The sequence below is a fragment of the Triticum aestivum genome, chromosome 2D (genome assembly GCF_018294505.1).
Source record: "Triticum aestivum cultivar Chinese Spring chromosome 2D, IWGSC CS RefSeq v2.1, whole genome shotgun sequence".
Lineage (NCBI taxonomy): Eukaryota > Viridiplantae > Streptophyta > Magnoliopsida > Poales > Poaceae > Triticum > Triticum aestivum.
Window position 1 is genome coordinate 592,903,727 of NC_057799.1, and position 18,813 is coordinate 592,922,539.

Sequence of the window (18,813 nt, forward strand, 5' to 3'; positions counted from 1 at the left end):
AAAATTTCCATAAGAGTTATTGTAGGAATTACCATAATTATTAGAGGAATTGCTAGGATAAGGCCTAGGATTAAAGTTTCCTCTATACGCGTTGTTACCAAAATTATTCCTACCAACAAAATTCACATCCATAGATTCATTATTATTCTCAATCAAAGTAGACAAAGGCATATCATTAGGATCAGAAGAAACACTCTTAGTAGCAAATAATTTCATAAGTTCATCCATCTTCCCACTCAAAACATTTATTTCTTCTATCGCATGCACTTTTTTATTAGTAGATCTTTCAGTGTGCCATTGAGAATAATTAACCATAATATTATCTAGGAGTTTAGTAGCTTCTCCTAAAGTGATTTCCATAAAAGTGCCTCCCGCGGCCGAATCTAAAAGATTTCTAGAAGAAAAATTCAATCCGGCATAAAATTTTTGTATAATCATCCACAAATTCAAACCATGAGTAAGGCAATTACGTATCATTAATTTCATCCTCTCCCAAGCTTGTGCAACATGTTCATGATCAAGTTGCTTAAAAATCATAATATCGTTTCTAAGAGAGATGATCTTAGCGGGAGGAAAATACTTAGAGATAAAAGCATCTTTGCACTTATTCCATGAATCAATACTATTTTTAGGCAAAGACGAAAACCAAGTTTTAGCACGATTTCTAAGAGAAAAAGGAAATAGCTTCAATTTAACAATATCATTATCTACATCTTTCTTCTTTTGCATATCACACAAATCAACAAAGCTATTAAGGTGAGTAGCGGCATCTTCGCTAGGAAGGCCGGCGAATTGATCTTTCATGACAAGATTCAACAAAGCAGCATTGATTGCACAAGATTCAGTATCGGTAAGAGGAGCAATCGGAGTGCTAAGGAAATCATTATTGTTGGTATTGATAAAGTCACATAATTTGGTGTTATCTTGAGCCATCGTGACAAACAAGCAATCCAACACACGAGCAAACAAAAAGCAAGCGAAAAAGAGGCAAACGGAAAAGAGAGGGCGAATAAAACGGCAAGGGTGAAGTGGGGGGAGAGGAAAGCGAGAGGCAAATGGCAAATAATGTAATGCGGGAGATAAGGGTTTGTGATGGGTACTTGGTATGTTGACTTTTGCGTAGACCTCCCCGGCAACGGCGCCAGAAATCCTTCTTACTACCTCTTGAGCACTGCGTTGGTTTTCCCTTGTAGAGAAAAGGGTGATGCAGCAAAGTAGCGTAAGTATTTCCCTCAGTTTTTGAGAACCAAGGTATCAATCCGGTAGGAGGCTACGCGCGAGTCCCTCGTACCTACACAAAACAAATAAATCCTCGCAACCAATGCGATAAGGGGTTGTCAATCCCTTCACGGTCACTTACGAGAGTGAGATCTGATAGATATGATAGGATAATATTTCTGGTATTTTTATGATAAGATGCAAAGCAAAATAAAAGCAAAGGAAATAAATAAGTGTTGGAAGATTAATATGATGAAGATAGACCCAGGGGCCATAGGTTTCACTAGTGGCTTCTCTCGAGAGCATACGTATTCTACGGTGGGTGAACAAATTACTGTTGAGCAATTGACAGAATTGAGCATAGTTATGAGAATATCTAGGTATGATCATGTATATAGGCATCACGTCCGAGACTAGTAGACCGACTCCTGCCTTTATCTACTACTATTACTCCACTCATCGACTGCTATCCAGCATGCATCTAGAGTATTGAGTTCATGAAAACAGAGTAACGCCTTAAGCAAGATGACATGATGTAGAGGGATAAATTCATGCAATATGATAAAAACCCCATCTTGTTATCCTCGATGGAAACAATACAATACGTGCCTTGCTGCCCCTACTGTCACTGGGAAAGGACATCGCAAGATTGAACCCAAAGCTAAGCACTTCTCCTATTGCAAGAAAGATCAATCTAGTAGGCCAAACCAAACTGATAATTCGAAGAGACTTGCAAAGATAACCAATCATACATAAAAGAATTCAGAGAAGATTCAAATATTGTTCGTACATAATTTTGATCATAAACCCACAATTCATCGGTCTCAACAAACACACCACAAAAGAAGATTACATCGAATAGATCTCCACGAGAGAGGGGGAGAACATTGTATTGAGATCCAAAAAGAGAGAAGAAGCCATCTAGCTACTAACTATGGACCCGAAGGTCTGAGGTAAACTACTCACACTTCATCGGAGAGGCTACGGCGTTGATGTAGAAGCCCTCCGTGATGGATGCCCCCTCTGGCAGAGCTCCGGAACAGGCCCCAAGATGGGATCTCGTGGGTACAGAAGGTTGCAGCGGTGGAATTAGGTTTTTGGCTCCTGCTCTGATCGTTTGGGGGTACGTAGGTATATATAGGAGGAAGGAGTACGTCGGTGGAGCAGCAGGGGGCCCACGAGGGTGGAGGGCGCGCCCTGGGGGTAGGCGCACCCCCTACCTCGTGGCCTCCTGGAAGCTTCTCTTACGTACGGTCCAAGTCTCCTGGATCTTGTTCGTTCCAAAAATCACGCTCCCGAAGGTTTCATTCCGTTTGGACTCCGTTTAATATTCTTTTTCTGTGAAACTCTGAAATAGGCAAAAAACAACAATTCTGGGCTGGGCCTCCGGTTAATAGGTTAGTCCCAAAAATGATATAAAAGTGAATAATAAAGCCCAATAATGTCCAAAACAGAAGATAATATAGCATGGAGCAATCAAAAATTATAGATACGTTGGAGACGTATCAAATATGCGGGGGGAATTTCTTTTGCCCTCCTGTGTTCGGTGATCTGGGCTCTTCGTCGCCATCATCGCTTTGAGGCCCCCTTCTCCGTCTTTGGCGCCTGCCCTGCCGGCGTGTTTGAAGACCCAGCATTCTCTGTTGGTATGGGTAGCTGGCGTTCCTGGGGTGCCATGAATTTGGCATTGGCGATCGAGTATGCAGTCCAGACTGGATGGACCCGGATTGTTATTTTTGAGTGGCCCTTTCCGCTGACCGGACTTTGAGCCCCTGAACCCGGCATTGATTGCCGTATCTTTGGCGTTTTCACCATATTTGCGGCGCTTGTGTTTGTTGCGTCGTGGTTCGCCGTTGCTATCCCTAGCCTTTGATGTGCCAGGTTTGCTTGCTGTATTGTTACTACGAGCCAACCAACTATCTTCGCCCGCGCAAAAGCGGGTCATAAGTGTCGTGAGGGCTGCCATGGATTTTGGCTTCTCTTGACCGAGGTGCCGGGCGAGCCACTCGTCACGGATGTTATGTTTAAATGCCGCTAAGGCCTCTGCATCCGGACAGTCGACAATTTGGTTTTTCTTAGTTAGGAACCGGGTCCGGAATTGCCTGGCCGATTCCCCTAGCTGCTGAGTTATATGGCTCAAGTCATTAGCATCCGGTGGTCGCACATAAGTGCCCTGGAAGTTGTCAAGGAATGCATCTTCCAAATCCTCCCAACTGCCAATGGAGTCTGCAGGCAAGCTATTTTCAGCCAATGCCGAGCTGGTCCTTTGAGTTTTAGTGGGAGGTATTTGATGGCATGTAGATCATCACCGCGAGCCATGTGGATGTGGAGGAGGAAATCCTCGATCCATACCGCGGGATCTGTTGTACCATCATATGATTCAATGTTTACGGGTTTAAAACCCTCAGGGAATTCGTGATCCATTACTTCATCAGTGAAGCATAGGGGGTGTGCAGCGCCTCTGTGCCGGGCTATATCACGACGCAGTTCATATGAGTCTTGTCTGCTGTATTCGGCCCGGCCGAATTTGCTGTTGGGTATCCGGCGTGACGATCATCGTCACGCATTGGGGCGCGACCCCGTGATCCGTAGATCGATCTTGCATATTTTGCTTTGTTTTCCAATATGTCTTGCAGGTCCCGCGTGTTGCCCCGGGCCTTGGTATTTTTGTTTGAATGGCGGCGGGGTGCGGGCTGGACTTCGGGCTGATATGCCTCTCTGTCTCGGCCACGAGGTGGCCGATCAGCCGCATCATACGCTGGTGATGTAGGTTTCAATGCTTCCTCCTTGAGTTGAGGTAGCAACCTGCGGTTTGGGTAACTCTTGGTTGGGCGCTCGAGTTCGTATTCCTCGGCTGCCAGGACTTCAGTCCATCTGTCCGCTAGGAGATCTTGATCAGCTCGAAGTTGTTGTTGTTTTTTCTTCAGGCTGTTTGATGTGGCTATAAGCCGGCGCTTGAAGCGCTCCTGCTCGACGGGATCCTCAGGCACGACAAATTCTTCGTCGCCGAGGCTCACTTTGTCTTTGGAGAGAGGCATGTAATTGTCATCCTCTGATTCTCCGTTTGCTTCCTGTTCCGGAGGGCTAGCTTGTTCATCCTCCCGCTCGAGGTCTGGCTGGAGGGGATTGTCGCCGTCTTCGGCACTATCTGGAGCGTTATTGTCTCTTGTGCCGGTATTGCTGCTTTTGCTATGGCGGGACTTAGAGCGGCGCCGCTGACGTCGGTGCTTGGATTGCTTCTTGGAGGGATTATCCTCTGTTGCCTTATCGCCATCGCCTTCTTTGGGGGTGTCCACCATGTATATATCATACGATGAGGTGGTAGTCCAGCGCCCTGTGGGCGGTGGTTCTTGTTCGTCTCCTGCATTGTCGTCCATATCGTCGATGTCTTCAGAGCCGAAGTCGAGCATGTCAGTTAAATCGTCGACAGTGGCTACTAAGTGGGTGGTGGGTGGGGCGCAAATTTCTTCGTCGTCCGCATCCCATTCTAGCCGGACATAGTTCGGCCAAGGGTCTCCTGACAGGGAGAGAGACTTCAACGAGTTTAGTACGTCGCCAAAAGGCGAGTGCTGAAAGATATCCGCGGAGGTAAACTCCATGATCGGTGCCCAATCGGATTTGATGGGCACGGACACAGGCGGCTCGGAGTCCGTGGCTGGGGAAGAATCCAACGGTTCGGTAACACGGGTCTCGTAGGAGGTGAAGTCAGTATTTGGCTCTATCGCCACTGGGTGTGCGGCCTCCGTGGCGGGGTCCATCCACCCGTCCTCAGATGGCGCAATTTGTTCCGGATTGAGGGCCGGAGTGGTTGCAGGTGTGATCTCCCGAACATTGTCCGACGGCAGAGCTAAATCATGCTCGTCATGATTGTGCGGCGCACCTGACATGGGCTCGAATCCGTCGAAGATCAAGTCTCCGCGGATGTCGGCAGTATAGTTCAATTTTCCAAACCTGACCTGATGGCCAGGGGCGTAGCTATCGATCTGCTCCAGATGGCCAAGCGAGTTGGCCCGCAGTACGAAGCCGCCGAATACGAAGATCTGTCCGGTGAGGAAAACTTCACCCTGGATCGCATCGTTGCCGATGATCGAAGGAGCCATCGAGCCTTATGGTGACGGCACAATGGAACTCTCAATGAAATCACTAATGTCGGTGTCAAAACCGGCGGATCTCGGGTAGGGGGTCCCGAACTGTGCGTCTAAGGCGGATGGTAACAGGAGGCGGGGGACACAATGTTTACCCAGGTTCGGGCCCTCTCGATGGAGGTAATACCCTACTTCCTGCTTGATTGATCTTGATGATACGAGTATTACAAGAGTTGATCTACCACGAGATCGGAGAGGCTAAACCCTAGAAGCTAGCCTATGGTATGATTGTTGTTGTCCTACGGACTAAAACCCTTCGGTTTATATAGACACCGGAGGGGGCTAGGGTTACACAGAGTCGGTTACAAGGGAGGAAATCTACATATCCGTATTGCCAAGCTTGCCTTCCACGCCAAGGAGATTCCCATCCGGACACGGGACGAAGTCTTGAGTCTTGTATCTTCATAGTCCAACAGTCCGGCCAAAGAATATAGTCCGGCTGTCCGAGGACCCCCTAATCCACGACTCCCTCACACATTCTCCATGACATGTTGTTGACACTCGAGCTTGGAAGACACCTTGGTGGCATGGCGCTCTAAAAGTTCCTCGATGTGCATTTGAGGATCATCTTGCTCATCTTGAGCACCGTCTTGAGTTTGCTCTGATCTTGAGCTTGCTCTCGATCTTGAGTGAGCTCGGGAGCATGAACTTGATCTTGCGCATTATTTGGTGCATCACCATTTCCGCGGGGTTGATCTTGCCCTTGATCTTGCTCATAGGGTTGAGGGCCTTCACTTTGTTCTTCGGAAGCGTGTGGGTCTAGCGTAGGTGATGGCTCCACTTGAGTAGATCTTTGTCCTTCTCCTTCGGCCATAAGGGGTTCCTCAATGGGGAGTATTTGACCAATCCCCATTCTTCTTATGGCTTGGGGAGGAATTTCATCACCTACATGATGGTTGGGCTTGTTGCCAGTAAGTATCTCATATGGAGTCTTGTTCAAGCCTTAGCGGAGGTAGAGCCTATTGGATGCATGACATGCGGTGTTGATGGCTTTGGCCCAAAAGTTGTATTGAGATTTAAACTCCGCCATCATGGTCCTTGCCGCATCCGTCAACGTCCGGTTCTTCCTCTCCGCCACACCATTTTGTTGTGGGGTATAGGGTGCGGCATATTGATGCTTGATCCCCTCGTCACTAAGAAACTCATCCAATGTGTAGTTCTTGAACTCGGTGCCGTTGTCACTTCTAATTATCAAAATCTTTGCTTCATGTTGACGTTGAGCTTCATTAGTAAAGTTGAAGACGGTTTGATGAGTCTCACTCTTCCTATTGAAGAAGTAAACCCATGTATATCTTGAGTAGTCGTCCACAATTACCAAGCAATACTTTCTTCCACAGAGACTAACAAAGGATGGAGGACCAAAAAGATTCATGTGAAGGAGCTCTAAGAGCATCACTAGTAGTACCCTCAAACCAGTTTAAGGGTTGAGAATTGGCATTTTTTGGCACTTTTAAGGGTTGAAAAACAGGGGCAAAGACTAGAACCCTCAAACTCAACCCTTATAACGGAATATTTCGTTATAAGGGTTGAGTTTGAGGGTTCTAGTCTTTGCCGCAACCCCAACCCTTAAAACTGTCATTTGACATATCACAATTATCACTAGAAAAACACAATCAACCTTGAAACAAACTAGGAAATGTATCATTGATGCATGGTTTAATAGTTTACATCACAAAATCATCATCTTCCCCCTCTCATCGGCACCATCACCAAAAAGTTGCACCTCGGCGCCATCTCCTAGACCACTTCCACGTCCATTAAGCACCTCCATAGGCGCTGGTGGTGGAGTCCTCCACACCGCCATCGCCACCACCACTCATCGGAGTGTCACCTTGAAGAGTAGAGGACGCACCACGGAATATCCTCTTCCTCTCCGCGATGTCCTCCTTTTAGTCCCTCCACCACATCAATTGGTCTTCATCCATGTCCTTCTTGGACATCATCATGTGCTCCTTCTATTCCACCATGAGTTCTTTCCATGCCTTTTCTTCTTTAACCTTGATCATCCTCTCCTCCAAGTCGGCCTTGCGCTTGGCTCCTTCACGCCTTACTTCAACTTGTGCAAGCTTCACCTCTTTCTTCTTCTCGGTGATAAGAAGCTTTGTCTCCAATGTCTTCATTGTCAATGTCTCCCTTGACCTCATCATATGCTCCATCTTCTCCCTTATGTTTGACTCTTCTACTTCCATCTTCTTCCTTAGCTTATCCTTCTTGGTTCCCTCAGACTTGCACAAGTTCCTTTCCTCCTCATCACTATCATCCATCCTAAGCATTGCTGCCTTCTTGGGTGCAGTCTCTTGATCCCTCAACTTCCACTTGTCAAAAGTTTGAAGAATTGCCCAAACATGCTTAAATGAGAATGCTTTGCCCTTGGTAGCGGCCATCTCCTTGTACCTCAAGCCGGCAATTGCCTCCTACAAACCCAACAATAGCATAGTAAACACACATAAGAACCTAACAATAGCTGTAAGAGCATCAAAATAGATGTGAAAACACACACATGTACTCACATAGTCACTCTCCACAGTTCCACTAGGCGGTGCATCCTTCACTTGGTCTATTGCCGCACTCCAACGAGCACATTGGGGCTTCATCAACTCCCACCGGCCTTGAAGCGACCGGTATGTACGAGAGATGTACCCACCGGTCTTCGGCTTGATCTTGCAATAGGTGTCCTCTATGCGTTGCCAATTGCGTTTACCGGTTTGATCGGTACCGGCGCTTGCATCCATCCCCACATGTGCCCAAGCACGAACCAAGAGAATATCTTCGGCCTCGGTATAGTTTGTCGAACATAAGGGAGAAGATGGCGGGGCGGGCAACGGCGGCGAACACCTCCTCCTCTATCTCGGTCACCTCCTCCTCATCTTCCCATTCCTCCTCCTCATCACCCTCTTCCTCCAAGTCATCACCAAACCCAAAGGGTTCGAGAGGAGGAGCCCCGAGGTCCACCTCCGCGCCTTGGAGAAGTCCCATGAACGACGTCGTCATTGCGGGCATACCGTCGAGCACCACGTGCACGACGGGCGGAGGGTCGGCGATTGGGGGCGCGGGCGTGGTCTTCATCCAGGAGGTGGTCCTCTTCACGACCAGGGTCCATCCCGCGGCGAGCTTGGCGACCGCATCACCCTTCGGCCCTACCGACGACTTCTTCCGACCGCGCTTGGTGGTGGGCGGCTGCGGCGGGGTGAGTTCGGGCGGGGCGAGGGAGGAGGCGGGGGCCGGGGCGACTGCGGGCTGCGGAGGGATGACGTGCTAGCCAACACGCCGCCGCTTGGCACCGATGACGTGGGTGGCGGCGACCACCGACGCGACCTGCGCCTGGCTCGGGACGGGCGGCTGCTGGGCCGACGCAGGCGTCGCGAAGTCGGCGATTGGGGGCGGGGCAACGGGTGGGGCAAGGGAGGGGTCGGGCATGAGGATGGAGGCGGGCGGCGGCTCCATGGCGCGCGGCGGCCGGCGGCTTGGGAGGGAGGAGGCGGGAGGTTGGGGACGGGATTTTTCCCTCCTGCGCGACGTGGGAAGAGGAGTGCGGGTTGGGGTCGAGTGCCCCTCTCCAACCCTCACTTCTACAGGTTGGAATTGGGTTTGAGGGTTGGACCCTTACTTTTTTTGAGGGTTTGAGGGTTTAGGGGTTCTAGTCTTTGCGTTTTTTTTGTTCCAACCCGGAAAAAGCGGTTTATTTCTAAGGGTTTGAGGGTTTAGGGGTACTACTAGACATGCTCTAAGGGCCTCTTCGAGTAGATGATAGTCGAGGATCGATGAGCCGTTTCATGAAGCTTTCCTTCGATACAGGCACTTCAAGCACGATCTTTGGCAAAACTCACAGTTGTTAGTCAACGAACGTGATCCCCTTTGAGGAGACTTTGCAAAGGTCTCATATTGGCAAGTCGGCGATGCCAAAGCCAGCCCACATCAACTTTAGCCATTAGGCACATCGCGGTCTTATTGGGTCGCTCTGAAAAGTTCACCACATAAAGACCGTTCTCGACATGCCCAACAAAGGCTACTTTAAGAGTCTTGCTCCACAAAAGGGCCACGGTGTCAAGATCAAAGAATGTTGCAAAGCCCATGAGTGCAAGTTGACGAATGAAAGCAAATTGTATGCAAGGGACACTATTGCAGGATGCTGCTAACCCGACAATACGGTCTGAGACCCTTCGAGAAACTGTGTGCGATGCAATAATCGCAAACGGTGGTGTATGAAAACCGTCAAAAATGTATAAAACGTTTGCGATGACGGATGCATCAAACACGGTTCAGATTTTAGTTGCGTGTGCGATGAAGGGCATACGGTTCAGTTTAATTAACTGTTTGTGATGAGGAGGAACAAAAGAAACGGGCAGCCAGATGAAGGCATGTGCAATACACAGCATACGGTTCACTCGGATGAACTGTTTGTGATTAGGCAACACAAAAGAAACGGGCAGCCAGATGAAGGTGTGTGCGATATACAGCATACGGTTCACTCGGATGAACTGTTTGTGATTAGGCAACACAAAAGAAACGGTCAGCCAAATCAAGGTGTGTGTGATTGAGGGCATATGCTTCAGAAGGATTAACTGTTTGCGATTAGGAAACAGAACAGAAACGGGTCAGCCAGATCAAAGTGTATGCGATTGATGGCATACACTTCACATGGATTAACTGTTTGCGATTAGCCACAACAAATTGAAACAGTTAGATAGATCAACGTGTGTGCGCTAGACGGGCACACACATTCTAATTAAAAGAAGCGTGCGCAATTCAAAAAATAAAATAAAAGAAGCATGCGCGATGGTAATAACGAGCGTGCATGGTTGTTGGAACAAGACGTGTGCTGGCATTGCCTATTGCGGTGCACCCTATGGGGAAAACTGAAGCAAATATGCCCTAGAGGCAAATAATAAAGTTATTATTTTTTCCTTAATTCATGATAAATTTTTATTATTCATGCTAGAATTGTATTAACCGGAAACATGATACATGTGTGAATACATAGACAAAACAAAGTGTCCCTAGTATGCCTCTACTTGACTAGCTCATTCATCAAAGATGGTTATGTTTCCTAGCCATAGACATGTGTTGTCCTTTGATGAACGGGATCACATCATTAGGAGAATGATGTGATGGACAAGACCCATTCATTAGCTTAGCATTACGATCGTTTTAGTTTTATTGCTACTGCTTTCTTCATGACTTATACATGTTCCTTAGACTATGAGATTGTGCAACTCCCGAATATCCGGAGGAACACTTTGTGTGCTATCAAACGTCACAACGTAAATGGGTGATTATAAAGATGCTCTACAGGTGTCTCCGAAGGTGTTTTTTGGGTTGGCATATATCGAGATTAGGATTTGTCACTCCGTGTTTCAGAGAGGTATCTCTGGGCCCTCTCGTTAATGTTCATCACTATAAGCCTTGCAAGCAATGTAACTAATGAGTTAGTTGTGGGATGAAGTATTACGGAACGAGTAAAGAGACTTGCCTGTAACGAGGTTGAACTAGGTATGATGATACTGACGATCGAATCTCGGGGAAGTAACATACCGATGACAAAGGGAATAACGTATGTTGTTATGCGGTTTGACCAATAAAGATCTTCGTAGAATATGTGGGAGCCAATACGAGCATCCAGGTTCCACTATTGGTTATTGACCGGAGATGTGTCTCGGTCATGTGTACATAGTTCTCGAACCCGTAGGGTCCGCACGCTTAACGTTCGGTGACGATCGGTATTATGAGTTTATGTGTTTTGATGTACCGAAGGTAGTTCGCAGTCCCGGATGTGATCACGGACATGACGAGGAGTCTCAAAATGGTCGAGACATAAAGATTGATATATTGGACGGCTATGTTCGGACACCGGAAGTGTTCCGGAGAAGTTTCGGATAAAACCGGAGTGCCGGAGGGTTATCGGAACCACCGGGGAACTAATGGGCCTCGATGGGCCTTAGTGGAAAGAGAGAGGGGCGGCCAAGTGATGACCCACAAGTATAGGGGATCAATCCTAGTCCTCTCGATAAGTAAGAGTGTCGAACCCAACGAGGAGCAGAAGGAAATGATAAGCGGTTTTCAGCAAGGTATTCTCTGCAAGCACTGAAATTATCGGTAACAGATAGTTTTGTGATAAGATAAATTGTAACGGGTAACAAGTAACTAGTGTAAATAAAGTGCAGCAAGATGGCCCAATCCTTTTTGTAGCAAAGGACAAGCCTAGACAAACTCTTATATGAAGGAAAACGCTCCCGAGGACACATGGGAATTATCGTCAAGCTAGTTTTCATCACGCTCATATGATTCGCGTTCGGTACTTTAATAATTTGATATGTGGGTGGACCGGTGCTTGTTATCCTTACTTGGACAAGCATCCCACTTATGATTAACCCCTATTGCAAGCATCCGCAACTACAAAAGAAGTATTAAGGTAAACCTAACCATAGCATGAAACATATGGATCCAAATCAGCCCCTTACGAAGCAACGCATAAACTAGGGTTTAAGCTTCTGTCACTCTAGCAACCCATCATCTACTTATTACTTCCCAATGCCTTCCTCTAGGCCCAAATAATGGTGAAGTGTCATGTAGTCGACGTTCACATAACACCACTAGAGGAGAGACAACATACATCTCATCAAAATATCGAATGAATACCAAATTCACATGACTACTAATAGCAAGACTTCTCCCATGTCCTCAGGAACAAACGTAACTACTCACAAAGCATATTCATGTTCATAATCAGAGGGGTATTAATATGCATAATGGATCTGAACATATGATCTTCCACCAAATAAACCAACTAGCATCAACTACAAGGAGTAATCAACACTACTACCAACCTACAGGTACCAATCTCAGGCTATGAGACAAAGATTGGATACAAGAGATGAACTAGGGTTTGAGAGGAGATGGTGCTGGTGAAGATGTTGATGAAGATTGACCCCCTCCCGACGAGAGGATCGTTGGTGATGACGATGGCGATGATTTCCCCCTCCCGGAGGCAAGTTTCCCCGGCAGAACAGCTCCGTCGGAGCCCTAGATTGGTTCCGCCAAGGTTCCGCCTCGTGGCGGCGGAGTTTCTTCCCGAAAGCTTGCTTATGATTTTTTCCAGGGTAAAAGACTTCATATAGCAAAAGATGGGCACCGGAGGCCTGCCAGGGCGCCCACGAAGCAGGGGGCGCGCCCAGGGGGGTAGGGCGCGCCCCCCACCCTCGTGGATGGTGGGTGGCCCCCTATGGTACTTTCTTCGCTCAGTATTTTTTACTAATTCAAAAATAACTTCTGTGGAGTTTCAGGACTTTTGGAGTTGTGCAGAATAGGTGTATAATATTTGCTCCTTTTCCAGCCCAGAATTCCAGCTGCCGGCATTCTCCCTCTTTATGTAAACCTTGCAAAATAAGAGAGAATAGGCATAAGTATTGTGACATAATGTGTAATAACAGCCCATAATGCAATAAATATCAATATAAAAGCATGATGCAAAATGGACGTATCAACTCCCCCAAGCTTAGACCTCGCTTGTCCTCAAGCGGAAGCCGATAACGATAAATATGTCCACATGTTTAGAGATAGAGGTGTTGATAAAATAAAATACGGACATGAGGGCATCATGATCATTCTTATAACAACAACATATATGGATATTGTCATATTATTTCTTATTCTAAAGTAACAATCTATTCACAATGTAAAGTATGAATCAGAAATTTCATTGAGAACTAACAAACTATAATCTCAGTCATTGAGGCAATTGCATTGTATCATAACATCAGAAAGAGTCAATATAATAACTTTTCAGCAAGTCCACATACTCAACTATCATTTAGTTTTTCACAATTGCTAACACTCACGCAATACTTGTGGTTACGGAGTTTTAATCGGACACAGAGAAAGATAGGGGCTTATAGTTTCGCCTCTCAACCTTTTACCTCAAGGGTAATGTCAACAATAATAGTTCATGCTAACTTACATCCAATTAGATATATATATATATCAGGATCACGATGTGCTTGCCAAAGGATAAAATGTAAAAAGGAAAGGTGAAGATCACCGTGACTCTTGCATAAGGGTAAGGGATAAAAGTAAAAGATAAGCCCTTCGCAGAGGGAAGCAGAGGTTGTCATGCGCTTTCATGGTTGGATGCACGAAATCTTAATGCAAAAGAACATCACTTTGTATTGCCACTTGTGATATGGACCTTTATTATGCAGTCCGTCGCTTTTATTTCTTCCACATCACAAGATCGTATAAAGCTTATTTTCTCCACACTAATAAATCATACATATTTAGAGAGCAATTTTTATTGCTTGCACCGATGACAACTTACTTGAAAGATCTTACTCAATCCATAGGTAGATATGGTGGACTCTCATGTCAAAATTGGTTTTAAGGGTATATGGAAGCACAAGTAGTATCTCTACTTGGTGCAAAGAATTTGGCTAGCATGAGAGGGAAAGGCAAGCTCAACATGTTGGATGATCCATGACAATATACTTTATCTCAGATATAAGAAAACATAACCCATTACATTGTCTTCCTTGTCCAACATCAACTCTTTAGCATGTCATATTTTAATGAGTGCTCACAATCATAAAAGATGTCCAAGATAGTATATTTATATGTGAAACCTCTCTTTCTTTATTACTTCCTATTAATTGCAACGATGACCAAAATTATGTTTGTCAACTCTCAACAACTTTTAATCATCATACTCTTTATATGTGAAGTCATTACTCTCCATAAGATCAATATGATCTATTTGTTTCTTTTTATTCTTCCTTTTTTTTATTCACTCAAGATCATAGAAAGATAATCAAGCCCTTGACTCAACACTAATCTTTATTATATAGCTCACAGACTCGATTACATAAGGGGATCATAAAGCAAAACTCAAAACTAGATCATACCAAAAACTTTATTCTAATAGATCAAGATATTACCAAAAGGATCGAACTAAGAAAAACAGTAAAGATAGGAGTGTGAATGTGATACGATACCGGGGCACCTCCCCCAAGCTTGGCAGTTTCCAAGGGGAGTGCCCATACCCATGTGATTATATCTCCTTCTTCGGGGGTGGTGATGTGATATTCTTCGCTATGATACCCCTCAGGATACGATTCTCCTCCTCGAGCTTGTTGACTTGCCGCTTAAGATCCATTATTTCCTTACGGAGCTTACCCGTGACAGTTAAAGCTCCTTGCACCCATGGATGCTGCATAGCTGCGGGAGAACAAGTAACACTCTTCTTCATATTTTCATAAGAAAGAAATCTAACATTGGAAGGGATAACCGAGTTTGGAATAGCCGAGCTCTGTAGTTCCCCCATCGTGAATCCGGCCCAGTAGCGAGAAGTGACTTCTTGATCCTCCTCCATGGCATCTATCCTTTTCAAATCGGCCTCCATCTCTTCCTCCATTACTGGCCCAAAGTGGTCAGCATCGCAGCTTGTTCCTAGTCTCGGTGTCGGATGAGACACCCGACTCTCCCCGACCGACTCTTGAGAAGACATCTTGCTCTAATCTGCGGCAGAAACGGCTCGAAACGATAACAGAGGATATTTGCGTGATACGAGAGTCAAAACCTTTGGGAGATTATATAATGAATTTTTACCAACCAAAAGAAGTATTGTGCAAGAAAACGGAGTCCGGAGAGTGCACGAGGTGCCCACGAGGCAGCGGGGTGCGCCCAGGGGGGTAGGGCACGCCTCCCACCCTCGTGGAAGCCTCATGTCCGTCCCGGACTGCTTCTTATTTTCCTATTTTCTTAAATATTCCAAAACGGAGAAAAATTGCCATTAGAACTGTTTTGGAGTCGGTTTACTTACCGTACCACGTACCTATTCCTTTTCGGAGTCTGAAACGTTCTGGAAAGTGTCCCTTATGTATTCCTCCGGGGTTACAGTTTCAATAATATTAGTTTCAAAATTTATAGGATTACCTGAGATATAATGTTTGATTCTTTGACCGTTCACCACCTTCGGATTTGTGCCTTCGAAGTTGTTGATTTTGATGGCACCGGAACGATAGACCTCCTCGATAACGTAAGGACCTTCCCATTTAGAGAGAAGTTTTCCTGCAAAAAATCTTAAACAAGAGTTGTATAACAATACATAATCACCTACATTAAACTCGCTCTTTTGTATCCTTTTGTCATGCCATCTTTTAACTTTTTCCTTAAACGGTTTGGCATTCTCATAAGCCTGGGTTCTCCATTCATCAAGTGAGCTAATGTCAAATAACCTCTTCTCACCGGCAAGTTTGAAATCATAGTTGAGCTCTTTAATGGCCAAGTATGCCTTATGTTCTAGTTCGAGAGGTAAGTGACATGCTTTTCCATAAACCATTTTATACGGAGACATACCCATAGGATTTTTATATGCAGTTCTATAGGCCCATAATGCATCATCAATTTCTTGGACCAATTCTTTCTAGATCTATTAACAGTCTTTTGCAAAATTAATTTGAGGTCTCTATTGCTCAATTCTACTTGACCACTAGACTGTGGGTGATAAGGAGATGCAATTCTAGGATTAACGTCATACTTAGCAAGCATCTTACGAAAAGCACCATGAATAAAATGTGAACCACCATCAGTCATTAAATATCTAGGGACTCCAAACCTCGGAAAAATAACTTCTTTAAGCATCTTATAGAGGTGTTATGATCAGCACTACTAGTTGGAATAGCTTCTACCCACTTAGTAACGTAATCAACAGCAACTAAAATATGAGTATACCCATTAGAGGAAGGAAACGGTCCCATATAATCAAAGCCCCAAACATCAAATGGTTCAATAACAAGTGAATAATTCATAGGCATTTCCTGACGTCTACTAATATTACCAATTCTTTGACATTCATCACAAGACAAGACAAACTTACGGGCATCCTTGAAGAGAGTAGGCCAATAAAAACCGGATTGCAATACCTTATGTGCAGTTCTATCTCCAGCGTGATGCCCTCCATAAGCCTCGGAGTGACACTTGCGTAGGATCTATTCCTATTCATGCTCAGGTATACAACGTCTAATAACACCATATACTCCTTCTTTATAAAGATGTGGGTCATCCCAGAAGTAATGTCTTAAATCATAGAAAAACTTTTTCTTTTGCTGGTATGTGAAACTAGGTGGTATAAATTTAGCAACAATGTAATTAGCATAATCAGCATACCATGGAGCAGTACGAGAAGCATTTATGACAGCTAATTGTTCATCAGGAAAGCTATCATCAATAGGTAGTGGGTCATCAAGAACATTCTCTAACCTAGACAAGTTGTCTGCAACGGGGTTCTCAGCTCCCTTTTTATCAATAATATGCAAATCAAATTCTTGTAGCAAGAGAACCCATCTAATAAATCTAGGCTTATCATCTTTCTTTTCCATAAGGTATTTAATAGCAGCATGATCAGTGTGAATAGTCACTTTAGAATCAACAATGTAAGGTCTGAACTTATCACAAGCAAATACAACTGCTAAGAATTCTTTTTCAGTAGTAGCATAATTTCTCTGGGCATTGTCTAGAGTTTTACTAGCATATTGAATAACATTTAATTTCTTATCAACTCTTTGCCCTAGAACAGCACCTATAGCATAATCGCTAGCATCACACATAATTTCAAAGGGTAAATTCCAGTCAGGTGGCTGACCGATAGGTGCAGAGATTAATGCTTTCTTAAGTACTTCAAATGCTTCTACACAATCATCATAAAAAACGAAAGGTATATCTATTTGTAATAGATTAGTCAGAGCCCGAGAAAATTTTGAGAAGTCCTTAATGAACCTCCTATAAAAACCAGCATGACCAAGGAAACTTCTTATACCTTTGATGTCCTTGGGACACGGCATCTTTTCAATAGCATCAACTTTAGCTTTATCAACTTCAATACCTCTTTCAGAAATTTTATGCCCCAAGACAATGCCTTCATTAACCATAAAGTGGCATTTCTCCCAATTCAAAACAAGATTAGTTTCTTCACATCTCTGCAAAACTCGATCAAGGTTGCTTAAGCAATCATCAAAAGAGGATCCATAAACAGAGAAATCATCCATGAAAACCTCACAAATCTTTTCACAAAATTTAGAGAATATAGCCATCATGCATCTCTGAAAGGTAGCAGGTGCATTACATAAACCAAAAGGCATACGTCTATAAGGAAAAGTACCGAAAGGGCAAGTAAAAGTGGTCTTTGCTTGATCATCAGCTGACACACGTATTTGAGAGAACCTAGAGTAACCATCTAGAAAGGAAAAATGTGTATGTTTGGATAATCTTTCTAGCATTTGATCTATGAATGGCAAGGGGTAATGATCCTTCTTCTCTGAAAGGTTAGCACTAATAATAACAGGATATATCTTCTTTTCATCAAGATAAGCATATTTAAGAGTATCAGGCAATGGTTTAAGCTCAAACACGGGATCACCCTTGGGTGGAGGAGGATCCCCTAGGATTTCAACAGGCAAGTTGTGTTTCAGAATAGGTCCCTGTTTAAAGAATACTTCATCTATTTCCCTTCTTCCATTCATAAACATATCATTTTCATGGTCTAGCAAATATTGTTCTAAAGGATCATTAGGAGGCACAACAATTGAAGTAAGACCAACAATTTCATCCTTACTAGGCAATTCTTCATCACGGGGTTGTCTACGAAATTTAGAAAAATTAAACTCATGAGACATATCATCCAAACCAATAGTAACAACATCCTTTTCGCAGTCTATCTTAGCATTAACAGTGTTCAAGAAGGGTCTACAAAATATAATTGGACAAAAGCTATCTTGTGGGGAACCAAGAACAAGAAAATCAGCGGGATATTTAGCTTTCCCACACAAGACTTCAACATCTCTAACAATCCCAATTGGTGAAATGGTATCTCTATTGGCAAGCTTAATGGTAACATCGACATCTTCTATCTCAGCTGGTGCAATATCATGCATAATTTCTTTGTATAAGGAAATAGGTATTGCACTAGCACTAGCACCCATATCACACAAGCCATGATAACAATGATCTCCTATTTTAACAGAAATAACAGGCATGCCTACCGCAGGTCTATGTTTATCTTTAGCACCAGGTTTAGCAATTCTAGCAGTCTCATCACAGAAATAAATAACATGCCCATCGATATTATCAGCCAAGAGATCTTTAACAATAGCAATATTAGGTTAAACTTTAACTTGCTCAGGAGGTGTATAAGTTCTGATATTACTTTTATGAACCACAGTTGAAGCTTTAGCATGATCCTTTATCCTAACAGGAAAAGGTGGTTTCTCAACATAAGCAGTAGGAACAATAGGATCAGTATAAGTGATAGTCTTTTCTTTAACTTTAATAGGTTCAACTACTTATACTTCTATGGGAGGATGATATTTAAACCACTTTCCTTAGGGAGATCAACATGAGTAGCAAAGGATTCACAAAAAGAAGCTACTATCTCAGAGTGAAGTCCATATTTAGTGCTAAATTTATG